The sequence below is a fragment of the Pavona decussata genome, unplaced genomic scaffold, assembly GCF_977016875.1.
Source record: "Pavona decussata unplaced genomic scaffold, jaPavDecu1.1 SCAFFOLD_4, whole genome shotgun sequence".
Lineage (NCBI taxonomy): Eukaryota > Metazoa > Cnidaria > Anthozoa > Scleractinia > Agariciidae > Pavona > Pavona decussata.
In genome coordinates, this window is record NW_028145428.1 from 1,355,257 (window position 1) to 1,365,942 (window position 10,686).

The 10,686-nt window shown below is 38.5% G+C and overlaps 1 pseudogene; it reads right to left on the reverse strand.

The window, feature by feature from the left end:
* Nucleotides 1-4,824: 4,824 nt before the first annotated feature.
* LOC146489691 (acid-sensing ion channel 1C-like) lies at nucleotides 4,825-9,716 on the reverse strand (annotated as a pseudogene).
* Between the last annotated feature and the right edge of the window lie 970 nt (nucleotides 9,717-10,686).

The window sequence follows — 10,686 nt, forward strand, 5'->3', positions numbered from 1 at the left end:
TGTGGGTCCATGTTAGCATCCGTTCTTCCCACTAGAGAGCAGCAACCTCGTTCCCAGGGTCTCTCCTGGAGAGAAACTGAGAACGAGGTTGCGGCTTCCGTGAGCAACAAAAACAACACCAAAACTTTGTTATATCACAAGCAAATAAATTGATACAAAACTTCTTCCATTGGCATGTAGTGAGCTAATCGAGGCGGGAAAGAAGAAAAAAAGAAATTACAAATATCATCAGATACTAAATGAAATCGTAATTTAATTAAGACTTTAGGCACAGCTGACAACACATGGAAGTGTGTTTACGTCAGTAGAACAGAGTACAGCGCATTTTATGAAAACTTTTTAAAGTATACCATTGTTCGCGTATGTAAAGTATGCCATTGTTCGTTTTAATTTGGTGAAAACGCGTCATGAGCTTGTATGGAGGTCATTCAAGGTCATCATAATCTGATTGGTTGTTATGCCTAATTTGTCAACAGGCTCTTGAGGTGTAGTTCGAGCGTTATTTCGAAATTGTGCTGAGTCTTGTTTTCTTTTTAGAAAGAGCATTCAAGGTCACTGCGGGGACTTTTATTACGGACCATTCTTTCAATGTACTATGTTTGTGCATGCAGTCGAACGGAGTTTTGGTTAGCGATGACTAAACGAAAACTAATGAAAGATCGGACATCTTGCATTTTTCTTTACGTCAAAGGTAAAGGCACGAGGGTATACAGAAACCAGTCAAGAAATTAAAAATTTTTAATAACCTTTGCCCTGTGAATCGTAACTAAAGGTACTATTAATCATTCACTCCCAAAGTCAGAACCATGGCTAATACTTTTTATTCAACATTCCACATTTAACAGCTATGGAGTAGTCCTTCCAGATTAGATTTTGTTTATAATCATGCGCAAAGTTTTTCTAATTATGGATACTGTGGATGAATAGCACAATGTACAGGTGGCATGATGTTTAATGAGAACCGAATTAATGGATTCGCCATTATGAACTTAACAACAAATGTAAGGTATGCTTCAAGCTCAAGGAAATACTTTATAAAGAAGTTTGAATTGTACAATTTTTACAAAGCAATGTTGGGCCCGGGAGTGCTAAAACGTTCGCCATGTTTTAAAAAAACCTTACAATCCAATCCCACATAAAACGGGCTGTTCATTACTTGCTTTGAGGAATAAGTTAAGTCATGTTGGCTTAAGGAGCAAGTTATCTCTGTCTTCATCTTGTTGCTAGGTAACGGATGAGTAACATCCTAGGAACAATCCCATGTTACCTCCGATCTCACCTAACGGAGAAAAGAAGGTATAATACAATTTTGGTTGGTCCTATCTAGGATTTACAGTATTTTCAGCCCAACTCTCGTACAAACAGCCCTCTACTGTGTAATTGGAGAAAGTTTTCAATTTTCTCGTGATGCAGTAGTTGGCGTGCGCCTTTTCAGGTTCTTAAACTGTGGGAACAAACATCGAAACATTAGCTCAAAGTGGTCAATCGAACGTGACACGACAACGTAACTGAAGACAATGATTTTATTACCTGGTAAATCTTATCATTTGATTACTTACCACGAATCAAGAGAACATGATCTCTTCCATGAATTTAATTGAGCAATGACTTTTATTCTTGTTTTTTATTCATGACTGGTTCGCAAACTTTCAACTACACATATCCGATGACGAAGGATGTTAGTTGTTGTTCCACTACCTGTGCAACATTCATTCAAAATGTTTTCGACTTAGGGCATGGATCAATTCCCCCCTCTTCTTCTCTACTTGAAGGCACTTCGAGGCAAGGTTACCCTTTTGCAACCCTGTGAGTGGTTTATGGGTTGAAATAAAGTCACGATTATCATAACTACTCAGGTGGACATTTGGAGGCAATACTGAAATGGTTACGGACTGCGTTCAGCTGCTGAAGTGACTTTACAGAAGAGCCACCTTAACTGGAGGTCTGTTTCTGGTTGCCAATTGATGCCTAAAGAAATAATAGTGGTCTCGTTCTTGCGTTTTTCAGTCATAAACACTGAAGGTATGCCCATAAAGGAAACCTTGACGGTATTTGCAGAATTCATCTCCTTGAAATCAGCAAGGCTATTCGAAAAACAATCGATGGATGGCTTTGGTAGAGCCAAACTTTAGGAGGGCCAAGCCTACCCTTTTTTGTGAAACAGCTATAATACTGCTGTCGTGGTCCTATATTGATTCCTTCCCATTCATCGATGTATTCTCCAGCACTTTGAATCCAAGTGAGTACTTCTCTATGTCAGTAATACTCTCTTGACTGTGCATCAAGCATGACAGCCAATCCGGACGACAGTCCAACATTGTGCACTGTTTTCACCTTACTATCACTTCCTGAGTTACAGTGGGAACGAAATCTTTTTCTGAACAAGGGGAGTATTGAAAGCGATACTGGCACAATATCCATACCATTTTACCATGTAGTAAGGTCTCCCGTTAAGAATCTTTCTGGACATAATGCGCTCAGCTTGGAAGGTGCCAACAATTTTAGGTTTTTGTTCACATACTTTAAGACCTACCGAGGGAAGGTGTCTCAATGGAGTAATAAAATCCTCGAGGCGGACGAGAACGTTTTTCTACCGTCTTTTCGCTTGTCACTCTCAGCTACAACTGTTTATACTGTGTCTCTAGGTAAATGCGGATTTTATAATGATAAATTAAGGAACAAAGGAAAGCTGCAGGATCGAAAAGCGCCAATAGCGTCGGACCCCACAACGTAAATTAGCATAATGGGGCGGCATGCCGTTGTTAACACTGGTACCATCAATAGCTTGTAGCATTTAACGTTTCTTAGCAGAATGTTCTAGTTAAAGCTTCTCTTTTTTTCGCAACAAAGAGAATGGTTTACGTAGGCACGCGCGCGCTGTTTTCAATAATAAGTCACTCAAGATTTTCGCACAACTAGACGACATTCAAGTTATTGTAGGTTCGAATGAAGGTAACCCGTTTTTTGCCTTGGCTTAGCGGAAGGTAAGAGTCCCCTGCGTAGTAGTGCGCGCGTAAATTTGGACCAATGAGAGTCATTCAGTTTACGTTTCATCGCTAATATTACAGATCTATAATTTTTGCTGTGCAGTAAGTAAATGACCCAAAATAATTATGTCCCAAGAACAATAGGCATTCTGCGCGTTGTTTTAAGCGACGTCATCTGAGGTGTGGATATCCAGAACGATAAAAAACCAACCAACTGCGCAAGCGTCCGAACTTTTATCCAACAAGATTTGTATATTCGCTTTGCGCCTTCGTGTCACCTATTTAAGTTTTAGTTTACAGCCATTTTGAATATTACGTGCATAGCAGAGAATAGCGCTGGGATGATCTATCTTTCGACATGTCATCTTTCTCGGGCATTCGATATAAACAGCTTAAAAAAAAATGAGCCATGAAGCTGGAAGAATTGTTTGGTCATTCGCGGCCACAATAAACTACAAATTGACTAAAACTAGGAACGGAACAAGAGTCAACCTTGCTCGGCTCTTAGCGAAGGGGAAAATCCAAGCATAGCCCTGGCTCACGTCCGTGACTTTCAATAGCATTTGGCGGTTTGTTCCTTACGCGTTAACGTGAATAAAAATCTATTTATCGATCACGGATTAACTTTTTGATAAACTCCACGTCAGTTTGATGATAAATAAATCCATCCATATTACTTAAATTCGAGTTCAACCTCGTGCTAACATTTAAAGACTTAGGCCTGACTATCAAAACACAAGGAAGTCTCTTGTTTCCCAGAACGCCGTTGCACCGGATCTCACAAGGTCTCTGAGACCGACTCAATCAATCAATCAATCAATCAATCAATCAATCAATCAATCAATCAATCAATCAATCAATCAATCAATCAATCAATCAATCAATCAATCAATCAATCAATCAATCAATCAATCAATCAATCAATCAATCAATCAATCAATCAATCAGTCAGTCAGTCAGTCAATCAATCAATCAATCAATCAATCAATCAATCAATCAATCAATCAATCAATCAATCAGTCAGTCAATCAATCAATCAATCAATCAATCAATCAATCAATCAGTCAGTCAGTCAATCAATCAATCAATCAATCAATCAGTCAGTCAGTCAGTCAGTCAATCAATCAATCAATCAATCAATCAATCAATCAATCAATCAATCAATCAATGTTTTTTCTTACAGCAGTATTCTTTCTAACAGCTTAGGAGCAGCAGCTCTCAACAAACCCTACTGGCCCCTGGTACAAAAATTTGTTAATTAACTACTCTGAATTTACATGGTTGTGTCCTACATGTAGGTATCTATAAAATCGACACGATGATACATCCGTTGGCACACCGCGTCAGCCTATAATAGGATTCTTGTTATTTGTACTTCCCTTTCGACAGTTCGTCTAAATTGAAGCTTGCCATCATTTTGCACCACCTCCTCTTCTGTCAGCCTTGTTGACTACTCTCTTACGTGTGGTTCTATACTTAACAGTAATTTAGTTGATGGTGCTTACCCCTTCCCGAACTTTACTGAAGAGTTTTTTTTTATTCCTTGGTTTAAAATGAAGCTTGTCACTTTGGCCATCACATTTACTCCAATAAATAACCAAGCTCTGCAGTAGTCGCCACGTAGAGCTATCGGTCTTCAATATAGCGACTCGTTAGCTTGTTAATAAAGGGCCTGATAATAATGTTTACCTTCCATATTTTTTTTTGGGAGAATTGGTCAATTTCTACGGCTCGTTATAGTTTTTGGAACGTATCTTGGTTCAAAATAAATGATCATTTATTCAATTTGAACAAAGTATTGTATGTGCCAGAATCAGCTGAAATGACATAACACAAATTAGAAAAATTGATGCCACACTGGATGAGTAGTGTCACGTCTTCTTGTTGCTAGGAAACCGATGATGAAGTCTAAGAACTCGCAGATGGTCAATAAGCTGGATCCCAGGAACAATCCCATGCTACCTCCAATCTCACCTGAAGAAAGAGGGTAAAACATTTTTCATACAGTTCCCAATGTTTTGTTAGACAGTTCAATAAGTCCTTCATGGCACCAGGGCGTTTGCCAACCTCTGTCGAGCAGACTACTACACCAGTACTCTTCCATCAAGTTTTAGACTTGGCTCTTTTACTGCAGCTTCTAGGATTCATTCTTTTTTTCGTTCCAGTGAGTTGAGACTAGCAATTGGACTTATGATTAAAAGGAAACCGAACCCTGTAGAATTCTGGTAGTCGTATCAAATGGCCTTTTGAAATACATAAAATACTTGGAAGATTATCGCTAATGTGAAGACAGCATGAACCTCTGGGAAGAGAAAGCCCAAGAGAAAAAAATACAAGCTTAAACCGGAATCGAACCTATGACCTTTGCGAAAGTGACACAGTGCTTTACCATCTGAGCTATGAAACAAACTAGGAACTGGTCAGTAAATAAAAATATGATATTTCATTTTTTATTACAATAACTGGATGGTTGGATAGAAATTTCAGCGCTTTGATTTGCTTGGTGACCGTCGAATGTCAGCCGTTATGCCATTCCTGAGAAATACTGACCATTAAATCGTCTGGTGGTAGTTTTTGCGAAATAAAATAATAAAAAAAAGATCTACAATTTTTTGCTGTCATTTTTGCACAGTTATTCCACTGTCTATCATCCCATATGTAACGCAAGCTCGCAGAATAACTGTTATACTGTAATTATAATTACTTACTTGAGCTACCTCTTATAAAATTCTTCCTGTCACCTTTTTAGGCCAATAGCATTACTCTCTTTTCAGCAATATAAACATTCTTGTGAAAGAAATGTGATGACATGTTTTTAAGTTTCCTACAGCGTAGTGTACTAGTAATTGGAAGTTCGTAACTTCGACTCATGTTCGGAAAATTCAGATTCTTTTTCCGAGTATGCCTGTGTAACTGAATGATAAAAAAAAATACATCTATCAAAAACATTCTTACAGTTCCATTATTCTTCTAGCGATGTAGAGTATATATAATATGTATAGCTTTAGCCCTGAGAAATGTATTTATAATTGTTATATCACCCGCCGATGTCAATTCTTCTACAAAAAGTAATTTGTTTCGTGTGGTGGAATTTTGGTTTGGCTGTGAAGGGGGCTCCGAAAGTTTTGAAGATCAATGAAAGTGGGCCACATATGTCTCCTGACTAAGTTCGACAAGTTAACTGTAGATATTCATGGTATAAAAACCACTATCAATAATTGCACATGATATCATAATTACCGAACAAGGAAATGCTATCATAAGCTGGTTGCTGCTCCTGCATTTCATAACTGAGAGATTTGAAGCCCACTTGTACAAGCATTAGGTTATCCCTGATGAATAAGGAGAAAGAGAAAAATGTTAACTATGCAGCTGGTTTCAGTTAACGTAAAATAGAGGCCGTAAACAAGGTATCCATCTCAGCCTACAAGACGTTACCATCGGCATCATAGGAGCATGTTTCTTACTCAACTATCTCTTTTTAATTTGCAAAATTTACATAATGGACTGCAGAAGGAACCAAATTTCTTCAAATGTTGAACAGCTTAAGCATAGAGTTAAGAATGACTACGAATCAGAATTATATGTTGCAAAAAGTGCAAATAATATCAAATTTGTAAGTATAATTTGTCATAACTTCTCGACGCAGTTTAGAAATATTAGTAGTTTTCTCTTTACTGCGATCCATTTTTATTTACTTTTTTTGTTGATCTTCTTATTCGTTAGTTTCTTTTTATCCCCTTTCTTTTCGGGTTAACATGCGTGTGTGTGTGTGTGTGTATAGTGTGTGTAAAATGCTCCCCAATTGAAAAAAAAAAGAAAAAACCTAAAAAGTGGTGAAGTTGTTTGATTTCATTTTGGAGAACATAAACTTTTAGGACCGAAAATATATGAAGACAATGTCTATATACAGTCATGAGTCACGAGTTGAACGGCAATATTTTAGACTACTGTAAATCTGTTTTAGATTAACTCAAGCTAAAAACAAGCAGTACTTTGAACTGCAAATAAGTAGGTTTAAATCTTTCTTATTACTCTGTTGAATCACGTTCAACTCAGAGTTCTTTTAAGGAGCTATGTAGTCGGCCCTTAAATAAATAAAGACAAGCGAGTCATTACCTTTGGTACTTTATATCACCATATTGACTAGCAAGTATTTCGGCAGTACCAGGCCCTGGGAACTTTGAAATAGACACTTCAGTGGTGTATTTATTCTCAGAGCAAGGAACGTCACATTCACAGGACTTGTGATCTAAATATCCTTAAGATACGAAGAAACACTCTTAAACCATGCCTCCAGATCATTAATATAAACGTCGCTTTCAGGGGTTAGCATAAACCTGAAAACTGAACATGCTGAGAAAGATTGGATTGTCCCCTGATCAGTAGGACAGTGGCCAAATTAATTATCCTATGTTAATTCATTCACGTAAATTCTTTCCTATGTTTGGCCAAGTAACTGATTAGGATAATACTTGACTTGACCATTTCCCAAAATCACGTATTATCAGAAGTAACAGAAAGACATTTCTTCCTGACATGAAGATCATGATTGAAAATTTTACATCTATGATTGTTCTCACTTGTTTGCCGGATTTCACAGTTACTTTGTTCAGGAGTTAACCACGTAGGAATTTTGGGTGCACCTAAAATAAGAATGAGAATGAAATTAAACAAACAAACAAACAAACAAACAAACAAACAAACAAACAAACAACAACAACAACAACAACAAAAGAAAACTATACACTCTATTAAACGACGGAATCATGATTATTGGATTATTGTAAGATTATTAGAAAATTATCAAAAACCCTTAAGCTTTACAGAAGGCGTTTAATCCATGCCTAGGAAAACAGCAATAGTTGTGTGCAGGTCATGTTTATACGAAATAATGAGAACAAAGGAAGACTGATCAACCTATAATACGATGCCCGAATCCATGAACAGTTATCTGCTTAGTGTCATGGCCTTGGAGTGAAAGCGAGGCTAGAGTTAACTTTGTTTTGATACATATTCGTCAGGTTGCTCACATGCTTACTAGTTTTATTTACATATGGGAAGCACAGGGGCTTATATCAAAACGAAATGGCAGCCATGGTCAGCTGTTTCGGCTTTGGTATGCCTCATCAGCATGGCATAGCCGTCGGGCACCGAACGACCAGAAGGCCTGACCATAGCTGCCACTGCCCGGGTGATATGGCTGTGTGCATGCGTAAGGTACTGGCCAGGACGTGGGTTGGTGTCTGAGTGTGTCACTTCGCCGTACAGGCTGATCCACCTTCTCAACGCACGCCGTGGGAGAACTGCCGTGCGGTTCCCAGCCAACAACTACCACATGTGTGCTGTGGAGCTGTCGTTGAAAGGGGTGTCTTACGCCTGCCCTCGGCAGTGGCCTTCTGGTCGTTCGGTACCCGACGGCTATGCCATGTTGATGAGGCCTAGAAACGCCGAAACAGCTGTCCATGGCTGTTACTGCCCTAGTGATATGGCTTTGCAGGTTAAATGAAGTGGAAGAAATTACTCTACAAGTTCCTTCTTTGAACCCACCGTTTGGTAATTTTGATTAATCATTTTCAACGGATCGTCAGAATTCTTAATTCCAACAGTAACAAAAAGTCGCAGACATGAAAACGCACTCACCTCTATAACCCACTGGTCGGCATCCGCATGATTTTACGACGTTCTCAACCACACATTCATGGAGGCAGCCTTCTAAGGTGTACGTAGAGGAGGTTTTCAACCTTTTCTTGGAGCAATTGGTAGCGTATGGGCTTTCCAGATTCTTATACTTAAAGCAGTTATATTTTTTTTCTGAATAGTGGACTGCCTAATAACAGTACTTTGAAAAAATGCTAGTTGCATAGGCCTCTAAATGGCCAATTCCTCAACTTACTCTTTTGAAATTGGTAGCGACAGAAAGGGAAATTTTCGATAGGGTATCTTGGTAGGGGAAAGTATTGACGAGCGTGCTCTAGCGTGTGTAGAAGAAGATATGAAGGGACAAGCAGGGATGAAGTTACCATAGATACAAAGTCATTTGACGAACATGGCAACTTTTGCCACCCAAATGCGCATAGGGATCCAACAAGAACCTTTATATCTTGGGCGTAGTTACGGTGAAAGCGTTCAACGTCATGGTCATTTGGAGACTGCTGTAGTGCTTCTAGGAGATCTTGTCTGTATTGACTTGTGCAGTTTGGTAAACGGGACCGAATAAAATGTAAAAATTCACGCGGAGTGCAACAGCAAAGCACTGATACTCCACAAGGTAGACTGACACGCACTTTCGACGTCAGGGCGCATAACGTAAGGTTTAAACCATTGGATGCAAACAGTGGGTTGTCATCTGTCATGAATATTTTGCTTTTGGCAAAAAAATTTAGTGGGCAGATGGTAATTGCTGGAAAGTTCATTTTGTTGACATGTGCCGTGCTTATCACAGTGTTGATGGGGCGACTGTAGTATTTATGAAAAGCATTATAAACAACAAAAAACGTAGTACCCACCAGCGATTAACATTGTCACAATCCACATTAACCGAACGATAATATGGCGTTTCATGAAGACATAACGGATTCCGTGTAATGTTGTGTAATCAGTAAACTTTCTCCACATTTCCGTTGATTGCTGTTTGTGAATATGATTGAACCCTTGTTTCTCATGGGAACAATTTTGGTGAGGAATATATGTCACCCGAGTAACATTATTTTCCTTGTTCTCGTCCATCTGATCCCTGCAAATGAAACAAAGACTTGAATTCCATTCTTCCAATTTTTGACCAATTTTTTGTTTCAGAAAAAAATGGGAATTTTCAATAGCTGACTGTTTTATTCACCCTATTACTTGAGTTAATACATGCAAAAATCATTCCTGATAAACGACGTTCATTTTCAGGGATGACAACTTTGTTTCCTAAACACGCTGGCTCACATTTGATGCCGGCCGTCATTATGCATTTGAAAATCGAATCAAAAGAAAAATGCAAAGAGAGGAAAAGTGATATTTTTCTGTCCTCGTTAATCGCGTGGCGACCAGTCAGATGACAAGAGATATTACTGATTGTTATAAGGCCTTGGGGCTTATACTATTCATTCACCTGGCATCTGAGTTGGCTTTCCTCCCCTATACAATAAACTTGCTTGAAATAATATTTCCGTTCAAACTGTTATGATTTGCAATGCATCTGCTAAGCTTCAGATGTCACGAGGACGATCCAGAGTTTCTCTGTAAGGAGGTAATATGCAAATTTGATAGAAGCCCTGAATGGTAGATATCTCCGTCACCGCGTTTATTTCAAAACACAATATATAGCTAAAATTGCTATCACAGAATAACATAATCATAGTTGAAGAAGAAAGGCCAAAAAGAAAAAAGCACACTACGAATGTCAATTAAATGGCTGTAAACTCTAAGTAGGAATTGGTAGGGCAAGGAAGCATTTATTCTAAAGGTACTCAGTGCCGGTGCAACGACAACGCAGCGAACTGTATTAGTAAAGGCCATTGGGGTCGAGTGATTTTTCAAACTAAAGTAAAATTCCGGCAGTGAATAGGATTAATTACAGGCCATAAAAAGATCATAACAAACTTATGATGATAAATATATTAAGTCGAAAAATACTTACATGGTAAATATTATTGCTCTGCAAATATTATTGCTCTCTCTCTTAGTGTCCAAGGCGTCCAGTTTAGACAGC